Below are 23,595 nucleotides of genomic sequence, written 5' to 3' on the forward strand. Positions count from 1 at the left end.
TAGAATTGTAACTAATGGTTTTAGGTATATTTTGAAAATAACTTATCGTGCAATTTCTCTGGTAGACATATAGGCAATATATGTCTACCAGAGAAATTGCAAATAGGAGCATGCTCCTATGTTTTATAATTACAATTTATTTTCCTCCATTCCATGGGATGGAGGAAAATAAATTGTTCAGTGACGTGAAGAGTAAATGTTCTCTACAAAAATGTATGCCTACAGGTATTTTGAGAGAAAATTTAATCTTACCTGTGAAATTAGTGGTAGTAGTTAGGACTTACCTCTTAAATTTTTGAGGAATTGGTTAGGAAAAATGAGAGAGATAACTCAATTATATAAAGGTGCTGTTTGATTATGTACATTGTACATTTTGAAAATATTATGTTTATTGTTTATATTATGTAAGATTCAATTTAATCATTTAGTTAAGCTAAGCTGTGTATATATTAGATATTAATCAAAATAAATCCTATAGAAATATTAATGACAATTATACTGTAGGTGCAATGATAGTCTACTATCTCGTTAAAAAGGCAGAACAACATATTGTTATGGTAATTATAAAACTCAGCATAAATAAAATTCTTTCACCATTGAAATAATTTTCGTCTTTGAATCTTGAAAGATGAAAGAAAATTAATTCATAAAGTTATTTATGAGTACCTAAAGTGCCTTATACTCAGTCCATCTTATACGGAAATAAATGGGCTCTACTTACATACGTCAGTAGTTACTATTCATGCTACACCGTTCAAGTACCGGGCTGTGGCCTGTGCCGTGTATAGGAAACTATGGTTATATTCAAAGAAATCAAACTCCGTTTGTATGAATAGAGTTGCGATTACATTTCTTTTCACAGCTTTGTATGCACGATCTAGCATAGATTAGGTACCTAAATATTTACGCTACGCCATGCACTAGCCATGCAGTGCTGCTCGGATATATAGCTCGGATGAATCAGATGTAATCATGATTTACTTTATAAATGTAACGCCATGTATTCTGAAGAATGTTACATGAATCGGTCACATGCCCGGTGTAACATGAATGCACCTTTTAGTTCACAAAAAGCCATCGAAGTTTGACCGCCTGAGGTACAGGACCGAACCGTGCATGGTGTACCATGAATTAACCTTAACGTCGTTATTCATCTCTTTATGCCTAATTTTGTCCCATTTTCGAAGCCATAATGTATTTACTTTTCAAGACCACAGAGCAGAATTTTGAATGTCTTAGGTGCAGAACCGTCGACCGGCCCGTGTACGATGTAACATGAAATCACCTTAATCCCGTTACATTTTTTATGGCTTATTTTACTTTATTTTCGTACCTTGCAATAAATTTAGTTCTCAAACGATTTATGTTCCTTATAATTTTTTATCGTCTTATATTATACGACTGATATTCAAAGGTCTTGCCAGAAAAACTCGCATTAAATCCTATAAAATATTTCAAAGAAAAGTGGGAATAGACGTAAAAGGAATTAGCGTCCATCAAAGAAATAAGAACTTTGTAAAGTACAAAGAATGAAATAATTAAGGCTCTCTTCATTGAATATTATAATAATAAACTTCCCTAATAAAAAAACATTTATTCCCTTTTTGTATCTCCGACGATTTATAACAAGCTTAGGTCAAAAATAGACTGAGCACAAATATTCGTGCAAGTTAATCTGTGAATGTAACCTAAGCTTAACAATAATTACTTATTTTAAGAGAAGTTTCCCTAGCGCACCCCTAGCGTTTTCCATACAAACGTAGTTTGGTCGTCTTTTGAATATAAACCAATCAAACTCAATGAAATTTTGTAGACGATTTCTAGAAACCAATATCGGCTTGTGGTTGACATAAACATATCTGTATTTACCACAGACACGGCCACACCATAGTTTGATTGGTTGATGTTCAATTAATATTCAATTAATTAATTTAGCAAAATACGTTTGTTTGGGGCTCACTACGAATAAACTCCTCTTAATTATGAAAGATTGTACAGAGTTTAGAAACATCTATTTGTAAATGTTTTGATATAATTTTGTATTAATAATTTAGTATTATAATAAACAGTGCAATTGCTTTCTGAAATAACTGATGACTCTAACCAAAATTGGCACTTTAAATCCTATTAATATTTCGCAAACGGATCCCTAAATCGAAAAATCAGTCTAGTGCGAATCAGACTTGCACACCAAGGGTTCCGTATCATTGTCTAAGAAATAACACTTTTATAACGGCAATAGGAATACAATTTTTGTGAAAATTTCAACTCTCTACTTATTACGGTTCACGAGATACTGCCCGCTAACAGACTGACGGACGGACAACGGAGGCTAAGTACCTATTACTAAGCCTCCCCTTGTTCCAAAGACACCCCCCCCCCCCACACCATTGAGATAAGTTTCCTTGTTTACTACGGAAGCCTAAAAATGAAGTTTTTTTAAGTTGAGATGAATTCGAATATGGGTCGAAAGTTGAACCAATTTTATAGAATAATTAAGTTAACGTCTCTATAAAAAGGTTTAACAGCTTCTCAACTTTTATTTACATCATCGTTAAATGTACCGCTGAGAAACATACCTCTATTGTCTTGTAAAGTTAGTTTTTATGAGAGCCAAGCACTATCTAAACCTTTGCAAACAAATAAAACTAATTGTGTCGATAAATTCAGAATAATAACAATTTGATGTCCTGTAATTATATTGTTTTAGGGCTCCGTACCCCAAAAGCAAGAAAAGAACCCTTTTAGAATCACTTCGTTGTCTGTTTGTCAAGAAACCTATAGGGTACTTCCCGTTGACCTAGGATCATGAAATTTGGCAAGTACGTCGCAAGACGTCGGGCGAGTTTCCATCCCTATGTCGTCGACATTCCGTCTACACGCACAAAACGTTTTGCGTCTTCATTCCTCATACGCATGGCTAAGGTTTGGAATACTCTTCCGCGATCTGTGTTTCCTACCAATTACAATCCGGGTATCTTTAAAACAAGAGTGAATAGGCACCTTCTAGGTAAACGCGTCCCATCTTAGACCACATCATCACTTTCCATCAGGTGTGATTGTGGTCAAGCGCTTACCTATAGTGAATAAAAAAAAAAAAAGGTAGGTCTTATAGCACACATAGAGGGAAAAATCTGAAAACCGTGAATTTGCGGTTACATCAAAAAAATGTGTTCATTACCAAATAATTAGTATTTTCAACTTTTAAAGTAAGATACATCAAGTGGGGTATGAGGTTTTATGAAAAGGCTTTATCTGTTCATTCTAAAACAGATTCTTATGCATAATAGTTTTTGATTTATCCTGAAAAATGTTGAAAAAATAAGACTATGGTACGGAGTCCTCGGTACGCGAGTCTGACTCGCACTTGGCCGGTTTTTATTTAAAATGTGCCAAATTGCACCAAAAAATATTGTGAATAACTGAAAATTTAAAAAACCCCCGACACAAAAATCTCTATAAGAAACCAGAAAAGAGCTAATCACTTTCAAACGGCTGAACCGATTTTCTTCAATTATAGCTAAAAACACTCTCGATGAAGCCACCTTTCAAACAGAAAAAAAACTAAATTAAAATCGGTTCATTCGTTTAGGAGCTACGATGCCACTGACAGATACACAGATACACACGTCACTCGAATAACACCCCTCTTTTTGGGTCGGGGGATAAAAATAAGATTTGTTCTCGTAATTCAACGACTTATTAAAATTTACAGAAGAAAGTTCAGTGGTTTAAAACACACTAAATAATGAGAATCGTGACAAAATAAAAAATAAATTTTGTCACAACCAGTTTTTTACATAATTATCTCCTATTTGAATAATTAGGCATAGGTATATGTATTAGAAAGAAAATGAAATCATTATTATCCTAGGTTCAAAAACTGTATAATATTCAGTGCCATAGAAAATAAGTCCAACACGCGTTATTTAACAATATAATAGATTTTAAGCGTAGTATTATAAACTGTGTAAATTGTTTTAGTAATAGGTATTAGAATATTAATTTCCTATAAATATGTATTTAAAATTGATGAGAGTGTCTTTAAAAGATGTTTTTGTTTATATAAAAACCTATTTAATAACAATGCCATTGTTATTTTAGTTTTGATTATTAAAATATAATTTATACGATTATAATATTCCTTTTTTTTTAAGAACCTAAAAGTACCTATAACATAATCAAAGATCCGAACCAACACTGCTTTTCCAGTAATTTCAAAAGTAACTTTTACCCGACTGCGGCGAAGCCCAAAAACAGGGTTATGTGTTTGAGCTGTATGTATGCATGATGTCCGTTCCTCTGTCCACTCGTAACTACTCAACAGCTGCAGCGATTTTGATAAAGGATACGTCATTAGATTCGTCTCGATGGCACGGATGTCACTAGGTACATGCAATTCTTAAAAAGTCAAAATGGCGGATTTTAGGCGCTGTAATATTATGTGGGCTGAAAAAGATGCAGTTCAAACCGCTGCTGTCGGGTTTTTTGAAAACTACCCTTAAATGAAAGTTTATTATTTAGTATTTAAGCTTGTATTTATGTTAATAAAAAATATTGAACAACACGCTCTTGTTTGTAGACATAATAGTAAGTAAAAATTATTTCAGTAAATAGTACACACACCTATTTACTTAGATTTTCTCTTTGTGATAAGAAAAAGTAACGAATTTTGTTAGATACATAAATAACAGGTTAAATTCAGGAATCCATTTCAAAAGCTTTAAAAGTACAAAAATCTACAAAGTACAAAGAGAGCTTAAACGGTACAAAAGAAATTGTCACTTATGTCACAATGAATTCTTAAGTGATCCAATTTTCAACCTTAATTCGCGAGTATGAGAGTTTAAATTAGGTTGGAGATGACGCTCCTTTATCTACCCTTCGCCGTATTATGAAGAGCAGGTCCAACAATTGCTAATTCAATTTACGCTCAACCTCAGCATTGTCAAGGTTAATCAGGCGATAAGGGTAGCTACGTACGAAAAACACGGCAGCTTTCAATTGAATTTAAGCCGTGTGATAATCGGATTAAAGCCAAAAGTATCTCAACAAGGGCGTATCATGTTCTCTATACTCGAGGAGGTGTACGCGACAAACGAGGACTGATCGGTTTCAATTGAATTTAAGTCATGTAGTAATAAGCCTAAAGTTAAAAATCGTATAACAAATGTGTTTTCAGTAATATGCTTCAGTGTTTGTGGACATCATTGATAAGTATTATTATAAAACGAACGATCTGCGCCATCTGTGTTAATATTATAATTTAAATGTAGGTAAAATTGTGTCCGTCTGTCTTTTTCATGGTCCATCTATTTAATCGATTCTGATGAAAGATACAGAACTAACTTCTATCCTTGGGAAGGACGTAGGCTACTTTTTATTCCGGAAAATTAGAGATCCCACGCGATTTTTAAAACCCATTCATTTAACAAAGGTACCTTGCATCACGGAGATGGACATAGAATACTTTTATCTCAGAAAACCAAAAAGTTCTCACGGGTAGGTATTCAAAAATCTGAATCCACGTGGACGAAGCTTCGTCTACTTCGTAAAGTCTGATTTTTCCTAATTTTTCTAAGGTAGGTACGAATCAAAAGGCAAAATGCGAGTCTATATTTTCCAGTTAACTCATGACCGCCATTTGCTAAATTAGGCAACATATCACGCACTGAGCCCTCGTAGATTTGGTAATGGCGTCGTAAAACTTAGGTTAGGGCTCAGCCTATAAGTTCACGTGTAAATATCAAACGCTTGGGTCCATAAAATACGATGTCGATCTAATTACCTGAACACTTTCCTATAAGTAGTAAATAAACCATTTATATTTACGATGGTTTTATGGAAATGTATAGGTATAATTAGTCGGAGTAAGCCCGAAAACGAATGGATATTTTTTGTTTTCCTTGGGACAGGGCACCATTAGGTCCAGTGGTGGGTCTGTTCCCAAGTAACACAAAAGTGCTGCATATCAACTGAATCACTGTCCACGTTGGAAACTTTAGCTCCAAAACATGCTATATACAAGCTGAATAATAGCCGAATAATAGCATTCTCAGAAGATATAACTCTGATTTGGGCACAAATTATGCAGCAACTAGCTGATTAACTGCGTTATATCAGCATTTAATAAGCATTAACAAGGGTAACATTCGTCCCAAGAGCTGAACATTGGCTGATAAAGAGAGTGTGTGTTACCTAATATGCAGCTCAAACAACAAATAAGCACCATTTTTACACTTTTATGCAGTTAAAAGAGCACGAGCGGCGAAATTGTGAATAAATATTACTCCATATATTCCTTAACATCACACTATCTCGATATTCTGCTTGTGCGCAAACCATCATATAATCACAATGTGACATTTCTATAATGGAAGTAAAAAGTTAATTCATTTTCGGTAAGTAGAACTTGTATTTGTTATTAGTGCCTGTTTGATGGGGAAAGCAAGTTTATTGTCAAATATCATATACTTTTAGACCAAAATTTTCACGCGCCCTCGAAATATAACTGTTTACTTGGAAAACCTATTATAAAATAGATTGTAATATTACAAAAATGTCAGCAATTTCTTTGAATTTTTACGCTTATGCTAATAAGCTTTTACGTATAAATAACTAAAAATCTTTTTCAAGTCCAATAGATAGACAAAATAAAAATAAATAGTAAATAAATAATAAATATTGTAATTTAGAACATAGAAAATGGTGGGCAAGCAATGTGATCCGTAATAATGACAAATAAATGCTTTAAGGGCTATAATGAGGTGCTAGGGGTATATTAATCAGCAAAAAGCTGATACGAGTAGTTCTTGTGTCTAATAAGTCAGCCATAGATTGATGTACAGCTGAATAGTTGGTAACATTACACAAAGCTATTAGCATTACGGTTAGCTTTTAGGAGTCCGTGGTGAACGTTTTTACATGAGTAAATAAGTCAGTACTTATTTTATTTCTTTCTTTCTTTCGTTCTTTTAGCTTTAGTTTATAATACTTATTATAACTTTATTTCTCAGGGTAATTCACAAGTGAACTTATTCGACATTTGCACTTTAAGTGCAAATGTATTCTGCTCTCAGCAAGAGCAACAAGCAACAGAGCACCTGGCACAAGTGATCAGCTCGAAAACCATGAAGACTCTGATGGCTAATCAAGCTTTAATTTTGGATAAATACCATCTTTAAGCAATTTTTCCGTTTCAATAATAAAATTTTCCAAATAAGCGTCTAATCTTTTCATTTTGCCTATTTCGAAATAAATGCCAATGACAAAGGGTCTGAAAAAAGGATTCTTAAAAATGTTGCAAAGTATAGGCCAAAACTCGTTTTTAGAACTCTTAAAGAAAAGAACTCTTAACTCTTAAAGAAGAAGATAAACCGTATTTCACTAGTTCTTATTCTTTTTTCCACATTTTCTACAACAACCCTATAATTTACTAGGGTTCCGTACCTCAAAAGGAAAAACGGAACCCTTATAGGATCACTTTGTTGTCTGTCTCTTTGTCCATCTGTCTGTCTGTCTGTCTGTCGTGCCTGTCAAGAAACCCTATAGGATACTTTCCGTTGACCTAGAATCATGTTTGGCAGGTAGGAAGGTCTTATAGCACAAGTAAAGGAATTAATCCGAAAACTGAATTTTTGGTTACATCATAAAAAAATTAAAATGTGTTCAAAACAAATAATTACTTACCTAGTAGGTATTTTAAATTTTCAAAGTAAGATAACTTTACCAAGTGGGGTATCATATAAAAGGAGTTTACCTGTACATTCTGAAACAGATTAATATTTATTTTTATGCATATTAGTTTTTGATTTACCGTGCAAAATGTAGAAAAATATACCCGAGTACGGAACCCTCAGCGCGAGTCTGACTCGCACTTGTCCGGTTTTTATAACGCTGACAATATAAATGATATAGGTACAAGTACGGCGAGGCGCTGAAAAAGAACTTTTCAGGATGTTAAATAACTCCATTAGCAGATTAAATGACTACGGGAGTACAATTATTCAGCCCAAGTAGGACAAAGGGTTACAAATGAATAGCTTTATACCTGTTTGCTGTAATTTAACACCATATACGTCCACCCAAAGGAATCATGTGGGCTAGATAAGTGCAGATATAAGAGTGCGTATAACAGCTGATTAAAACTGTGAAAGTTCAACTATATGCAGCATGAAGCGTTAATAGAATTCACAGAGTAACTGATAGCTTTATAATAATTCACATATGCTCAGTTAAAATGCAAACATTTGAAAGATACACTTGTGACCTTTTATTCAGAAATTAGCTTAGTTTGAGTCCATAAAAATACTTTATTGTAGCTGACAGTACTGAAACTTGCTAAAAGCTGAATAACATGACCTGCGCACCTGATAGTAACGCTCGCAACATTACAGCGGTGTTTTCGTGGTACTTAGTAAAGTCAATGTACAGGAGAAAGCGTAATAGTAGGCTTTTACAGTAACGGTGGACTCTAATAAGTCTTCATAAACGCTTAAAGTACCGATGTGGACCTCATGTGACATCTTTTAATGCAGTTTTGTGTTACTTGGGTTGCGGCGGACAATAAGGTGTTACCGGTCCCTTGTGCTCCGTCGTCAGTGCAGCGGTGGGATGGAACTTCGTGAGGTTTTTAGTCGGTAGGAGTTCGACATAACCACTGTGCTCCACCGTGGCCAGTTATAATCTGCCATGCAATGGAACGTGATAATAATAAAAAGTGTTTATTTTTCAATAGTAGATACATTTATAGTTGTAATTTTTCAGTAGTACAGTAAGTTAGGTAAATTGTAGACTTTATAGGACAAACATACTGACTCTAGTAGTCTCTTGAAGTCCCACTTAACATAAGAAGGGCAGATTAAAATAATACACGCGAAGCAGTAAAGGTGCCCACGCACTCGAACTGAACTGCAGCTGAACTGCGCGTCGCGTCAGCGCCCCGCACGATATTCTCTCCAGCCGCGACGTGCGTACTGCGTACGTCACTGCCGCGCGTCGCGGCTGGAGAGAATATCGTGCGGGGCGCTGCCGCGACGCGCAGTTCGGCTGCAGTTCAGTTCGAGTGCGTGGGCACCTTAAGTAGCTATTTTAGTACACAATGCACTATTTATAGCTCCTTATCGCACCTAAGTACTGGAAAATTTCTGTTTATTTTTACTTATCTATTTGTAGATTCAATCGCATATACGTATGGTTTTATCAATCCCTGCCATTGAGTTAGACTATAGAGCACCAGACATCATACATCAGGCATAAAGGACTACTTAAATGATAAAAAATATTAGCAATTTTCGCTGATAGGTTCGAAGTTAAATTGCGGCGGTGATAATAAAAAAAAGTTCTGACTTTTTTCAGACCAAAGCGCGCTTGGAACTTTCGCAGCTTTAGTCACCTTTAGCTTTCAGTTGACCTAAATAAAAAGTTGACAAAACTATCCATTTTTTATTTATCCATTAGTTTATAAGAACACAGTTACCAATTTCAATAACTTAGAAAGGCTGGAAATCACCTCGGTCAGCATATTACTGAGGCCATAAAACGAGGGAACGCAGCCAGCGTTATGCAGTATTAACAAATTTTATTAAGTAAATATTATCTATCTCTTTTACTCCTGTTAAATTACCGTAAGAAATGCACCAAGTGAGAAGAGAGCGGTACTATTGAGTTGTAAAAGCAAAGATCAGCACAAAATTAAATAACAAAAAATTAGTGAATTTGTACATGATTAAATTTTTGCGGGACATTTCTACTCTAGTAATATAACAACTCTCCGGTCCCTAAGCTAAAATTGTCATCGATTCAAGTGCTTTTTGAGATAAGGATATTTTTGAATTGACTGTATCATTTACAGACGTGACCAATAATATTATAAAAGTAATCTTCGTTTTATTGTTATCTTCGACAGTTTGGCGCTTGACAGCTATCACAGATCGTAAATAGTGATAGACTCGGTTACAGGATAAGTTTATAAATTACTTTTTTAATTCGTTCAGGTTCATATATTGGTCTGGGAAGTTTTCCTTTGGCTATAGTTTTCATCCTACTAAGCAAAATCTAATTACTTAATAGCCAAAAGGCAATATAACTGGTGAGGGTTAGGGTCTATTAAAGCTACCATATCAATGGTTTGAAATTTTAGCCTCCGACTCTATGCAGTCTTATCTGTTCTATCCTTAGAGTATTTTCAATGGGTTACACCTAGTAGACTCACTTCGTCGCCCCTTCATTCAGCTTCACCTATTTGTCCTTAGCTGCACTTAAGTTTCGCTTCGTTTAAGTTGCGTATCGAAGCGCAAATTAAATCTGAAAATAAAACAATAATAGGTCAGTCATACAAAAATGTAACAAAATTGTCACCTCACTTTACAAAAGTAAACTAAAGAAATGTGCTGTTTATTTCATTGAACAAAGCGTTTGGAACTAACGCCGAAAAGTAAATCCACTCAAGATGTTTGAGTTTGAACAAAACTTCTCTTCATTTCTTTGATAAGACGTCTGACGCATCTATTCAATTTCCGAACATTGTGTAGGTGAAAATAAATTCAGAAAATAAAACTCTGGACTTAAATAAGAAAGTCATTTTTGCTCTCAATTCAAATGGAAAATCGGATCAAGTGAAAACTAAATTTAGGTACGTCAACGTAAGATTTTAGACAAGAAAGAATATATACTATATTATCACTAAATCCAGCTCCTAATTACGTATTCACACTTGTAAACAAGATAAAGTTGAAAACTAAAACCCGACTGTTACTTGTTACGACTGCAATCGTCTTAATAAACGCTGAAATATTATAGTAAAATTGTTTTTCTGTCGCTTGGTATATTTTAATGTTGTAGTACATTTACATTTATGAACTCTGAATTTTTTCTTCTTTCATTTGACATCCCACTCGATACAATAGCAAAATATTTTTTTGGAGACCCCCACTTTTCATGTAACATCCGTTAGCTCAATTTTTCGTATAAAGTGTGGCTTATGTCACCCGGACCTGTACGACGAATCGATTGACACCTCACCTCATTCATCAAAATCGGCCCAGTAGTTTAGGCGCTACGGTGGAACATACAGAATCTGGATACAAACATACATACCCACCCACATATATACATACATAGACTGCTAATATCATTACCCTTCCATTTGGCTTTGCCGCAGTCGGGTAAAAATAAGTGACCAACTAACTGAACTATCAAGGCACAGCTGAAACTAATGTAAGGGATAGGGCTGAAATTTGGCATGCAGGTAGCTTTTATGACCTAGATAGTCGCTCAGAAAGGATTTTTGAAAATTCAACCCCTAAGGGGTAAAATAGAGGTTCGGAATTTGTGTAGTCCACGCGGACGAAGTCGCGGGAATAAGTTAGTTGTAAAATAAATGATGTATTGTTGTACCTACTCTCAATGCTACAATATAGTGCTACGAGCTACGCGCAACTATGTAAGTTGCACATGCATATTATACCTCACATTAGAAAAGCTATAAAGGAACTTGGTCCATTTGACTCGGGGATTTAAAGGTACTCAACTTTATATCCACACAAGGTGCAGGAACATTACATAGTAGAGTTAAAGTTAAAGTTATGTTTATTACCCGACTACGGCTAAGCCAAAAGGAAGGGTTATGATTTTAGCAGTATATGTAGGTTTGTATAATTTATGTGTGTTCCACCGTAGCGCCTTAATTACTGATCCGATTTTGGTGAATGAGGTGTCAACTGATTCGTTATCATGGTCCGGGTGACTTAGGCTACATTTTATACGAAAATACCACCAATCTTGAATACGACCGACTCCCAACTGACGGGATGTAGCTATTTACTGAAAATTTCTTGAAGAAAAATTTAATAGCTTTTCAAGATTTCTAGTATAATAAACAGAGTTTATTATGCAAAAGCTTTTTAGGTAATAAACAGAATTTATTATGCTAAGAAGCTTGAAAATTTATTTATTTCCCACAGGAAAGATAGAATTCCTCTTAAATAAACGTGTTACGGTATGCAAAACACATAATATCAGTAAATTGAAGTACCAACGACTTTTATACTAACTAGCAAGTCGACACTAGAGTTATATGGGACTAGGGAGTACCGTCGGTACTCCCTAGTCCCGTACGATAACAGTTGGGATTTTTTTTTAATTAGGAAAGCATACAGCTTAATTAGGTAAGTATGTACAAAAAAGCTATCACATAAGCCAATTAAGATTCCACCAAACGGTGGAATCTTAATTGGCTTATGTAATAGCTTTTTTGTAATAGTTAACACAAAGAATTTTATGTGGGAGTTCACCACAGATTACTAATAACAAAAATACAATAAAAGACAATTAATATTAACAAAAATACGAGAAAAGACAATTAGGTATAAACTATATAGGTGGCGATCCCTACCAACACGCTTTGCATTATGTGCATTTCTTGATGGATAGACGAATTCCCCATACTTGCAATAAAATCTCGAGGCTTCGGCGTCACTGGCAGGCATCAAATGTTACCTACATTTGACGCTAGGTTGGCTATAAAACGACTAGGTTTCTTTGACTTCATGTCACCCCTAGCCTAATATTTGACAGCTGGTTCAGGATCAAAACCGAGAGTTTCCTCATTCTAGTCCACTCTGGTACTGAAACGCACATAGCTCCGAAAAGTTAGTTGTGGGAGGAATGAATAGGGAGGGTTGACATTTCTACTACTGGACTGTCAAGTCTGCTTTTTAACTCCCGACCCAAAAAGAGGGGTGTTATAACTTTGACGTGTGTATATGTGTATCTGTCTGTGGCATCGTAGGTCCTAAACGCATGAACCGATTTTAATTTAGTTTTTTTGTTTGAAAGGTGGCTTGATGGAGAGTGTTCTTAGCTGTAATCCAAGAAAATCGGTTCAGCCGTTTGAAAGTTATCAGCTCTTTTGTAGTCACTGTAACCTTCACTTGTCGGGGGTGTTATAAATTTTTAAATTACACTTGTTTAACCACTTATCACACTAATATTATAAAGGCGAAAGTTTGTATGTGTGTGTGTGTGTGTGTGTATGTTTGTTACTCCTTCACGCAAAAACCACTGGACGGATTTGGCCGAAATTCAGAATGGAGATAGATAATATCCTGGATTAGCACATAGGCTACTTTTTATCCCGGAAAATTAAAGAGTTCCCACGGGATTTTGAAAAACTTAAATCCACGCGGACGAAGTCGCGGGCGTCAGCTAGTATGTAATAAAAAGTAGCGAATTATTAATTTTTATACGACAAGTTTCATGCGCAAATGCGAACTTAATACCTAGAGGTATTTATTTTATCAATATTACTTATCTAGTAAGTACAAACTCATTCTCCCAGTAGACTCAACTCAATCTCTTCATTTTATTTTATCACCAGATTAAGTAAGTACAAACTAAGTAAGCCGCTACGTAATCCGTACCCAAGCAACTTGGCCTCCGCCGCGCTGTAGCGCTTGCAAAGGTGTTCTTTGCTGTACTAGATCAAAGAAATATTCTGTAAGTAACTTACTAGCTTTTTTATTTTCAATCAATAAGATACGTTACTGTTTTAAACCCTTGTCTGCATTCTAGTACTTACGTCCGATTGGCGCAAAAAATAGTAAGTACTTAAGTTTCTACGAGTGCATTGAATTGTTTCTCAGTACAGGTTGATGCAGCTGATTCTGCTTTGTAATATTTTAAATCTTTGCTTGCATTGCCATGTCATTTTGTTTCAATAATTGTTTTAAAAGGAATGTCCTCCATTTTTCACCTCCGACCCAAAAAGAAGTGTTATAAGTTTGACGTGTGTACCTTATCCGTGTATCTGTCTGTGGCATCGTAGGTCCTAAACGAATGAACCGATTTTAATTTAGTTTTTTTGTTTGAAAGGTGGCAAGGTGGCTTGATCGAGATGTACTTAGCTATAATCTAAGCAAATCGGTTCAGCCGTTTGAAAGTTATCAGCTCTTTTCTAGTTTTCTTATAGAGGTTTTTGTATCGGGGGTTTTCAAATTTTAAGTTATTCATACTTCACACGAGTCTCGGCTTAAATGAATTAATTTTTGTCATTTGTTTTTCGTTTTCATTTTGCACTCGTATAGCTTTGGTTCTGTCGAGAATTTTGGGTGACATTTGAATTTCGGTCTACGTTTAAAAAGATTTATGTTGTTTAAAGTAAATGTTTTTAATTTCTTTGTACTACTTTTTTGACATGGGTAGTTCCATAGAATTATATGTATGTATAACAGCAGCAAAAAACTTGGCATCCAAGTATTGCATTGAACAAGGTTAAACGGTAATACCTTGTCCCTCAAAACGCCTCACTCTTTACCAGGTTATGCTTGGGTCTGGCATATAGAGTACCCCTGCCGCCCTTTGGGATGATTCTGCCAAGTATCCACTCGGTGCATTAGACTCGATAGATTGCCGAACTGCACCCGAAGAATTATTATCAACGAAATATTATTGTAAATTGAACAATTGAAAAGAGCAACCGCCGAGTTTCTTGCTGGGTCTTCTCGGTAGGATCGGCATTCCGAACCAGTGGTAAATTATTTTGACGATTCAAAAGCACTTGTAAAAGTTTATTTTAATAAAAATGTATTCTATTCTATTCTGTTCTATTAAGGACAATTTAAGTGTTTCTTGTAAAATGATATGTTTCTACCATAGTTTAGGAAAGAGGTTTTGATAATATTTCTATTCCCGCAAGATAAATACAGGTCTTTATTTGTCTGAAGGATTTTTTTCATAATACTTAAGTTTTTAGCGATTTATTAAGGTAATTGTTTCGTGCTAGATTTGTCACTAGATTGACCAAACTTGTAAGATAAATAACTATTATCTGGAAGGAAGTGATGATTCACAATTTAAATGGATAGTCACGTTTCATCCCTCTTGCCTTGAAGGTACCCAAATTATAATTGACAGGGAAAAGGGCCATGGGAAGTTTTCCTCACTTTGGCAGTGTGTGTAATAGCATGACTTGGTCAACTATGCGTGATATTGAACCACCAAGGCAATTTCGACTATAACACCTTGGTAATAAGACACAATATAGCTAAAGGTTAACAATTGGCACGTATTGGTAGTACCTATCCCAATTTATGTTAGGGAAGAAGTCCCTTGTATGATTGATGCAGACTATATGAATTGTTGAGATCATGTGACAGTTTTGTTTTTCTAACATAGAATAATATACATAAGGTAAATAATATAATTAATATAAGTTGACCCGTTTTGACTTCTCTCAGGTTAAGTTTTGGTAAATCAAGAAGGATTTTCAAATATTTAACATGGTCTACGAGAGAAAACCTTTATGTAAAATGTGAAGTTTCCCGGTTTAGGTTCAAGTAACGAGTATAATGAGCTCTCTCTTTTAAATAAATCGTATAAAATTATTCATGATTGACCCATTGCCGGCCCACTACTGAGTACGGGTCTCTTCTCAAAGTGAGAAGGATTGGCAGTTTTCAAACACCTATGCGAACATAAAGAACATTCAGGCGTGCAGGTTTCTCACGATGTTTTCCTTCACCGTTAAAGCAAGTTTAATTGCTTAAAACGCACATAACTGAAAAGTTAGAGGTGCGTGCCCGGGATCGAACCCCCGACTTTTGATTAGGAGCCGGACGTTCTAACCACTAGGCTATCACAGCTTTTTAAAATATAATAAAATCATTACGGAGAACTTATTCGTCTCACAATGTCTTCTGCTCCAAAGAAATCTTATGATTTTTTTAATTAAATAAGATTAAAACTGCGAAAAGTCCTAAAATGTTAACCCAAAACCACTAACTCAGTACCTATTAGTTACCACTGCTTTAGTTTTAAGTTTACGTAATTAATTATTATCACCATAATAGCATTATCTTACAAATTCCACAATGACAATCAAAAGTGTACAATCATAATTGAAACAAATTCAATAAATGATTTGATTTGATTTGGCTAAATACCATCCAGGTTTATTTATTTATTTTATTTATTTTTTATTTGTACCAGAACATTGTAACAATATAAATAAAAAGAAAGAAAAAGTGGAAAAGGGAAGCACTTATCTCTATAAGAGATCTCTACCAGTGACCCTTGGCAGTGCGAGACGTAAAGGGAGTTAAATAGGTACAGCAAAGATAGACAGTAATTGTGAAAAAAAAAAACTTTACAGAAGCATTTACTTAGTTCTCACTGAAATGATTTTCAATGAAAATCACGTCAACCTTTTTCTATTTTTAACCACAGATATGAACCTAATCAAACACTTGACCAACGATAAAAGGGTTAAAAGCCGTATCGCATGTAAAAAATATTAATTTACTGATATTAATTGAGTGACAACTAGTATATCTTATCGCATCCGATAAGTAAATATTGTGTTTCGAATTCAGCAAAATTTTTAGTTCCCGAAATCACTTGGTTAAGTCCGGCGGTGCGGCGTTTATTTATATGAGTTTTCCTAGTTTCCTTGATCATGTTATTGTCTGGGGTTGTTTTCTTGGCCTGCCAGGTTTTCCGTAGTCATCAACTCATCAGTAAAGTCTCGACCACGTAGTAGGGTGCACGTATTTTCATCCGCGGTAAAATTCGCGCCGCAAAGTTTGGTTCGTCGGTTTAAATTGGTGTTCGCAACATTGTGAAACGGTTCATTTTTTGACTTTTTTTGGATTAGCCCCATTGAATGCTGGTGAGTATTTTAAAAAAGTAACGTTGAAAAATAAAGTAACTTTCAGAATGGATATTAGGTAATAAGTTTCGTATACTTTTGATTAGATTAAGAACTTAGTGCATTTAATTTAAATGAATAATGTTAAATACGAAAAAAACATTTATTAAAACATGTGTTATATTGGGTAGTTTCCAATTTTTTCTTCAAATATTAATTGTTTAGTTTTCTTATCAGATCATGTTTGAATAGATTACTCAGCGACCTTTGATATCAAATAACATACCAATCTTATTATTATTTTTTAGTTTGCTCTATCATTATGATATTAAATGATATACTAGCAACCCGCTCCGACTTCGCACGGGTGCAATTCATTGCGGATTTTATTTTACCTAAACCTTGTCCTAACAATAACGAACACACACACGAACACAAATCTGCCAAATCGGTCGACCCACTCCGTTTTCAATTTCAGGTGATCTTTCACCGCATTCGGAAATATAGATTTTATAGTAAATTGAAAAATCTGATATAAATTATTGACATGAATTTTTACTCTATGGTAAAGTGAATTAAAAATGTGACAGATATAAATTATTATTAAAACTTACTTGAATGTAAAATAAAATTATTATTCAAATACTTTACTTTGATTATATTCATATTAATGATTTAATTACTAATTTAATTGATTAGTTATTATTAAAGTTATCTAATTCTTCTGATATAAAATAAATAAATAAATTGAATGTATCATTTTACATTGTATGCTTTTAAAGAGCTTTTAATAAAATATTTAACTATGCCTAGGTATACAGAATGACAGGAAATTGATCTTTTACTTGAGAAACTTATCTTAGGTCAGATTCGTGATCCTTCGACCCCTTGATAGGTATCATTGACAGTAAATAACTGGTTTTACCCATTTCGAGGAATAGATTTAATTAGAGTTTACGTAAAGTAGGTAATTAGAAATTAATCTTAGTTTTTTGCGGCCTTAGTGTTAGTCAACGTCAAAATCAAAATCATTTATTCAAAGTAGGTACAATTGTACTCCTTTTGATGGTCGAAATTGTTAAATTTGCACGATATAACGGTGATAATTTAATTACGTAATTTAAAACTAAAGCTACTCCAAACGCGCCCAAGTCTGAGAAGAGCCCACAACAAACTCAGCCGGGTATTCTTTTTTAGTTTAGTTTAGTTGTTAGTTTAGTTTAGTTTTTAGTTGAGTTGTTTAGTTAGTAGAATTAGTTCCTCCCTCGACTATAACTATCTGACCGCGAGGTATGGTATAGGTCTGCGTCCTTTAAATGTGTATGTATTAGAATTAGATTCGGTAGGAAAGGCATTCCGAACCAGAAGTAGGCTATTGACGATTCAGAAGTAGGTACACATTTTGAATTTCAGATGGTTAAAATACCTAGTAACCTTTATAACCAAATACCTAGTTTTACCATTGTTCAATTAGTATTGAATAAACATGCTAGATGACTTAAACAAGGGTCTTGTATCATATTATTAGCTCCGAGAGAAATTGCTCCCTTGAAAGAAAATGAAATTTTTCTGAAATGACATTTTACCCCGGTAAAGGGCAATACGAGACTAGTTATGTATCGCTTGCGTGTTTGATAAAATAGCTTTTGCGGTAAGCTTTTTATCTTTTAAAGGCTTGCTTATGAGTTTATGACCTATTTCTTTACAATGGGGGTCAATATTTGCAGAATTCTTTCACAATTTGAAAGGAGGCCAAATTCAAATTCATTTATTTGTGCATACAGTGAATTAGATGTAAGTAAAAATTTTCCAGTAGGTAGGTATTATGTTTTCCACTACAGTGTGGAGTACAAAAATCTATGTTAAGGTTTTTATGTTAAAATCGAATAAAAAGTCATTGTTCTATGCCTGGACTCTATTACATTATTCTTCTATGCTGGTGTGCGCTGAGCCTCAGTAAACATAGTTTTGCCATTGTTAATGTAAGTAGGTACTGACTAAACATGCTGAGATGACTAAAGCGAGGGTCTTGTAATATATTAGCTTCGGGAGCTATTGTTCCGTGAAAGAAAATGAAATTTTTCTGAAATGAGATTTTACCCCGGTAAAGGGGTAATACGAGACTAGCTATTGTATCGTCTGCGTGTTTTCACTCATCTTATGTTGTGGAATTATATACGGGGTAATAAAAGGAAATTGCTTTTGCAGCAAGCTTTTTATCTTTTAAAGACTTGTTTATGACCTATTTCTTCACAATGAGGGTTCAAATTGAAGAATTCCGTACAACTTGAAAAAAGTTTAAATTCATCCATTTGTGAACACAGTGAGTCATTTCAACGCTCTTTTTGCATTTCAATTACTTAACGTTATTTATTATTTATTTATATGCTTAAGCTTAGATACATCAGTTAAGTTTTCTGCGTCATCATTTCTGTGAATAAGTTTTACCTTGCAAGTAAATAAAACCGAGTAGGTAATTATCATTGTATGTTTTCTTCTTTAACTTATCACAGCAATAGTAACAACAATAAGAAATTGGCTGTCGTGGGCCAGATTGATGGCACTAGTTTTAAGCTGTCGTGGGCCGGATTGATGGTATTGGCGGACCGGATTTGGCCCTCGGGCCGTAGTTTGGAGACCCCTGCGATAGACTCTTAAAGAACGTCAGAGGCTGCTAAGCCACGCAGACATAGCTATCAATCCATATTTATAATGGATATCACTCAGGATAACTTTAACGCTAAACTCTACATAATATATTCTAGCATCAGTTTGTTTTTCATTAAAATGAGTCCATTTCAGTTTTTGTGGCTCTAACGGCTTTTGCGTTCCTGTGTTTGCAATCTCGTTTACACTGAACAAACAGACAAGCTGTTTTTGATATTGGAGTGGGTATACGTAGGCAAGTTCCCGTAGATACGTTGTTTGATAAACGTACACACGGATGGGTGATTCGATTACGCAAATGTCAGTCAATATATCAGCATTCAGCCTAAGTGGAAATTCAAAAGAATCTAATATATTTGCGATAAAAATAGAGGCTTCGTTTGAAATCGTATTTGAAGACTATTAAAGAGATATATTTAAATTACTATTTCTTCGAAGAGACATACGTAGGCGTCTCTATAATGTACCTACTGGAAAAACGATATATTTTCTTATGTAGTACTAGTTTTGACCTATTACTTCGGCCACGTAAAGGTAAATGCTCATTTTCAGCCAAGGTTCGGCCACCCAGCCATCAATGTGATAGTTAGGTATAGTATTATATAAGTGGTCCGGTCTTATCGTGTAGTAAATAAGTAGGCTCTAAATACGCAAAAAAAATACAGGGAAATAATTAGAATTTTTTTTCTAAAAAAAATCCAACAATAAGGAATTTCAAATAAGGAACCGTCTTTATGCGATAAAAAATATCGCATAAAGTTACGTCACTTTTCTATAAACGGAAATAACTATATAGGGGTATAAATAACGCTTCAGCCCACAACCGACTCAAAGCTCAAAGGGAAACTCGATGGAATTCGAAATCACGTCAAAGAAAGTTATGAAGTACGTGAACGTACTTGTCAAAGTTCTTCTTCGTGCTTTTATAAATACAACAATAGAGTTCCTGATAAAAACAATAATTTTAGGGTTCTGTACCTCAAAAGGGAAAAAGGTCACTTCGTTCTCTGTCTGTCGTGTGTGTCAAGAAAAGGGAATCTAAACCTATAGGGTACTTACTTCCCGTTGACCTAGAATCATGAATTTTGGCAGGTAGATAGATCTTATAGCAAGAGTAAACAAAAAAATTCTAAAACCATTAATTTGCGGTTACATTACAAAAAAATTAAAATGTATTAATAGTTTATAAAAACATTAAAAGTTTCTTAAACGAGTAAAATTTATGCCATAAGTAACCCTATTCATAATCGTAAAAGTATGTTAGTGAGCTTTTCACTTGATTTGAAAACATGTTTATTTCTCCGAGCTCCGAAAGGACGCGTTAAGAAAATATTAGTTCATCGATTTCACATTCGAACTAACTTTCTGACAATAGGTAACTTGAGAGTAGTTTATGATTTACGATCTGTTTATCGGATCGGCTTTACATAAAAACGTAATAATAAACAAAGTCAAAGCCAAAATAATAACTTATTTAATTTTTGTAGGTAATTATTATTTTTGACTTTAATATTTATTGGTTTTTTGGTTAGCTCTTCATTTTCATCGCAAAGAAGCAATGGATTTTGGCCTAGCCACAGCGATTTTTATGCGGACGGAATTTCACCTGCACGCCATGTGAATGCGATGAGCGCCATACAACTCCATAAAAATTATTCGCGCGAATTCAACACCGCACCGCGTGTTTGTATTAAATCATAGATTTTTCCCGCACGAATTTTACACCGCAAGTGTGGGTATCTCCATATGAATGCAAGTGTTACAGAATTGCGAAAAAAAATCGCGCGATTTTTATCCACTGTGCGTGCTAGCTATTAAGTGCGTGGTTATGGTTAAAGATCTGAGAAGAGGCTATTTTTTATCCTGGATAATTCTCGCTGGATTCAACTCTTCATACTCGTAGTTTCAGCTAGTTTTTAATATTACATTTTCTTAAAATTACAGCAAAGTAAAGCAGCTTTTAACAGCTAAGTTTTTTCATTCAATTCCTTAGTAACAATTTTACACTTCGTAATAGGTACTTACAAATTAATTAAAGGGATAGCAAAAAGATTTTTTCTTCCTTTTATAAATCTTTAGGAGAACAAATTGAACTTGATTCTTCCTAAAGAAGGGTCGAGCAAGTTAATATCCTGACTGAAACAGCCCGAGTCAAAAACAGATTGATGAATTATATGGGCTCGTTACTGCCATGGCCGTAGCTAGCGGGGGTTTGGATGTTCAAAGTTCAAACCCCCCGAAATTCCAGCCATAAAGTGTTTTTAAATGTACTTAATGCAGGGTTACAAACCCTTTTTCAGGGTTACAAAGGGTAGAAACGGAGCCGTATTAATAGGTATCACTCTGTGATGTAGGTACATGTCTGTCTGTCTATCACAGATCTCTAGCTCGAAGACAAAATGAGTTCCTGATGATTCCAAACCTGAAATTTTGGTATTTGGTAGCATATTGACCCAAAACCAAATATTGAATTAGAAATGCAATTAAATTATTTTTCAAAAAGGAGCGGGAGGAGGAAAAAAATTTAACCTAGTATGTGGGGTATCATTATTTAGAACTTATCGAGTAAAGTACGAATACTTTTTATTACTTTTTATTTATTTAGTTTGACACGGACAAAACCCCCCGGAATCAATTTCTGGCTACGGCCAGAGTAAGCTAAGCCTTGCTTTACATTATTTCAGTGGTAAGCAAAATCATCAATCAATCTTCGTTGAGACCCCAGGTGACCCCAGTGTATGGAATGTAGGTATCCTTTAATTAAAAAAAAAATTCATCATCTCTAACCACAAGTCTTCTGTCAGAATGAGAAGGGTTTTAAGGCATAGTCCACCACGCTGGCCAAGTGCGAGTTGAAAAACTTCACACACCTTTAATAACATTATGGAGAACTCTCTGATTGCAAGTTTCCTCACGAGGTTTCCTTATCGTTAGTGCAAGTGATGTTTAATACCTAAAACGCATAAGTATAACCAAGTACTTAAGGTAGTATACTGAACCAATGGTATCTGTTAAAAACGCGAACGAAGTCGTAGGAATAAGCTACTTAGCAATACTGTAAGGGAGCTCGAGCTAAAGGGAGTTCCTATTTTTGATGTTAACTAGTTTCATTAGTTAAATTGGGGGTTTTATATGTTAATTTCACCAGAATTTAATCAAAATTAATGAGGAGTCCTCATCAATTTTGATTATATTCGGGGTCACTCAATGCACCTGAGTAATGTGGGTAAAGTTTAAATGAATTTCGTAGACTACAGAAACTTTTCTAATTATAAATCATAAATTTAAATCATACTAGAGGATGCCCACGACTTCATCCGCGTGGATACAGGTTTTTAAAGATCCCGTGGGAACTGTATGATTTTCTGGGATAAAATGCCTATGTCAATTACAGGGGCGCAAACTACCTCGGTACCAAATTCCATACAAATCGGTTAAGCGGATGGGCTTTTAGGAATCCCGTGGGAACTCTTTGATTTTCCGGGATAAAAAGTAGCCTATGTCCGTCCCCGGGATATAAGCTAATCATGTACCAAATCGGTTAAACTGTTGGGCCTTGAAAAGGTAGCAGACAGACAGACAAACAGACACACTTTCGCATTTATAATATTAGTATGGATATTTTCATCAATATTTCACGAAGAATGTTTATATGTATAGTGAGTAATATATTACATTCATTTTGACGATCTCCCTGGCGCAGTGGTAAACACTGTGGTCTTATAAGTCGGAGGTCCCGGATTCGAATCCCGGAAGAGTTTGGAATTTTATAATTTCTAAATTTCTGATCTGGTCTGGTGGGAGGCTTTGGCCGTGGCTAGTTACCAACCACCCTACCGGCAAAGCGTACCGCCAAGCGATTTAGCGTTCCGGTACCATGCCGTGTAGAAATCAAAGGTTTCCCTTTGGTTTCTACACAAAAACTGTCATATCCCTTCCAGTTTAGCCCGCTTCCATCTTAGACTGCATCATCACTTACCACCAGGTGAGATTGCAGTCAAGGATTTATTTTAATAAAAAAAAGTATTATGTAGGTAGGTACCCAACTAGTCAATAGAGGCAAGTGTAAATTAAAAATTAATAACGCCCCTGACAAGTGAAGGTTACAGGAACTAGAAAAGAGCTGATAACTTTCAAACGGCTGAACCGATTTTCTTGGATTATAGCTAAGAACACTCTCCATCAAGCCACCTTTCAAACAAAAAATCAAAATCGGTTCATTAGTTTAGGAGCTGCGATGCCACAGACTGGTACAAAGATACACACTTCAAACTTATAACACC

General features: G+C 34.9%; 1 protein-coding gene across 1 annotated transcript in view; it reads left to right on the forward strand.

The window, feature by feature from the left end:
- Positions 1-16,313: 16,313 nt before the first annotated feature.
- LOC123876988 (atrial natriuretic peptide receptor 1) overlaps positions 16,314-23,595 on the forward strand; it is a 167,112-nt gene continuing 159,830 nt past the window's right edge. Inside the window, exon 1 of the mRNA XM_045923460.1 lies at positions 16,314-16,666. The gene's annotated coding sequence lies outside the window, so the exon portion shown is untranslated. The remainder of the gene's footprint in view (positions 16,667-23,595) is intronic.

Source organism: Maniola jurtina, chromosome 22 (assembly GCF_905333055.1).
Source record: "Maniola jurtina chromosome 22, ilManJurt1.1, whole genome shotgun sequence".
Lineage (NCBI taxonomy): Eukaryota > Metazoa > Arthropoda > Insecta > Lepidoptera > Nymphalidae > Maniola > Maniola jurtina.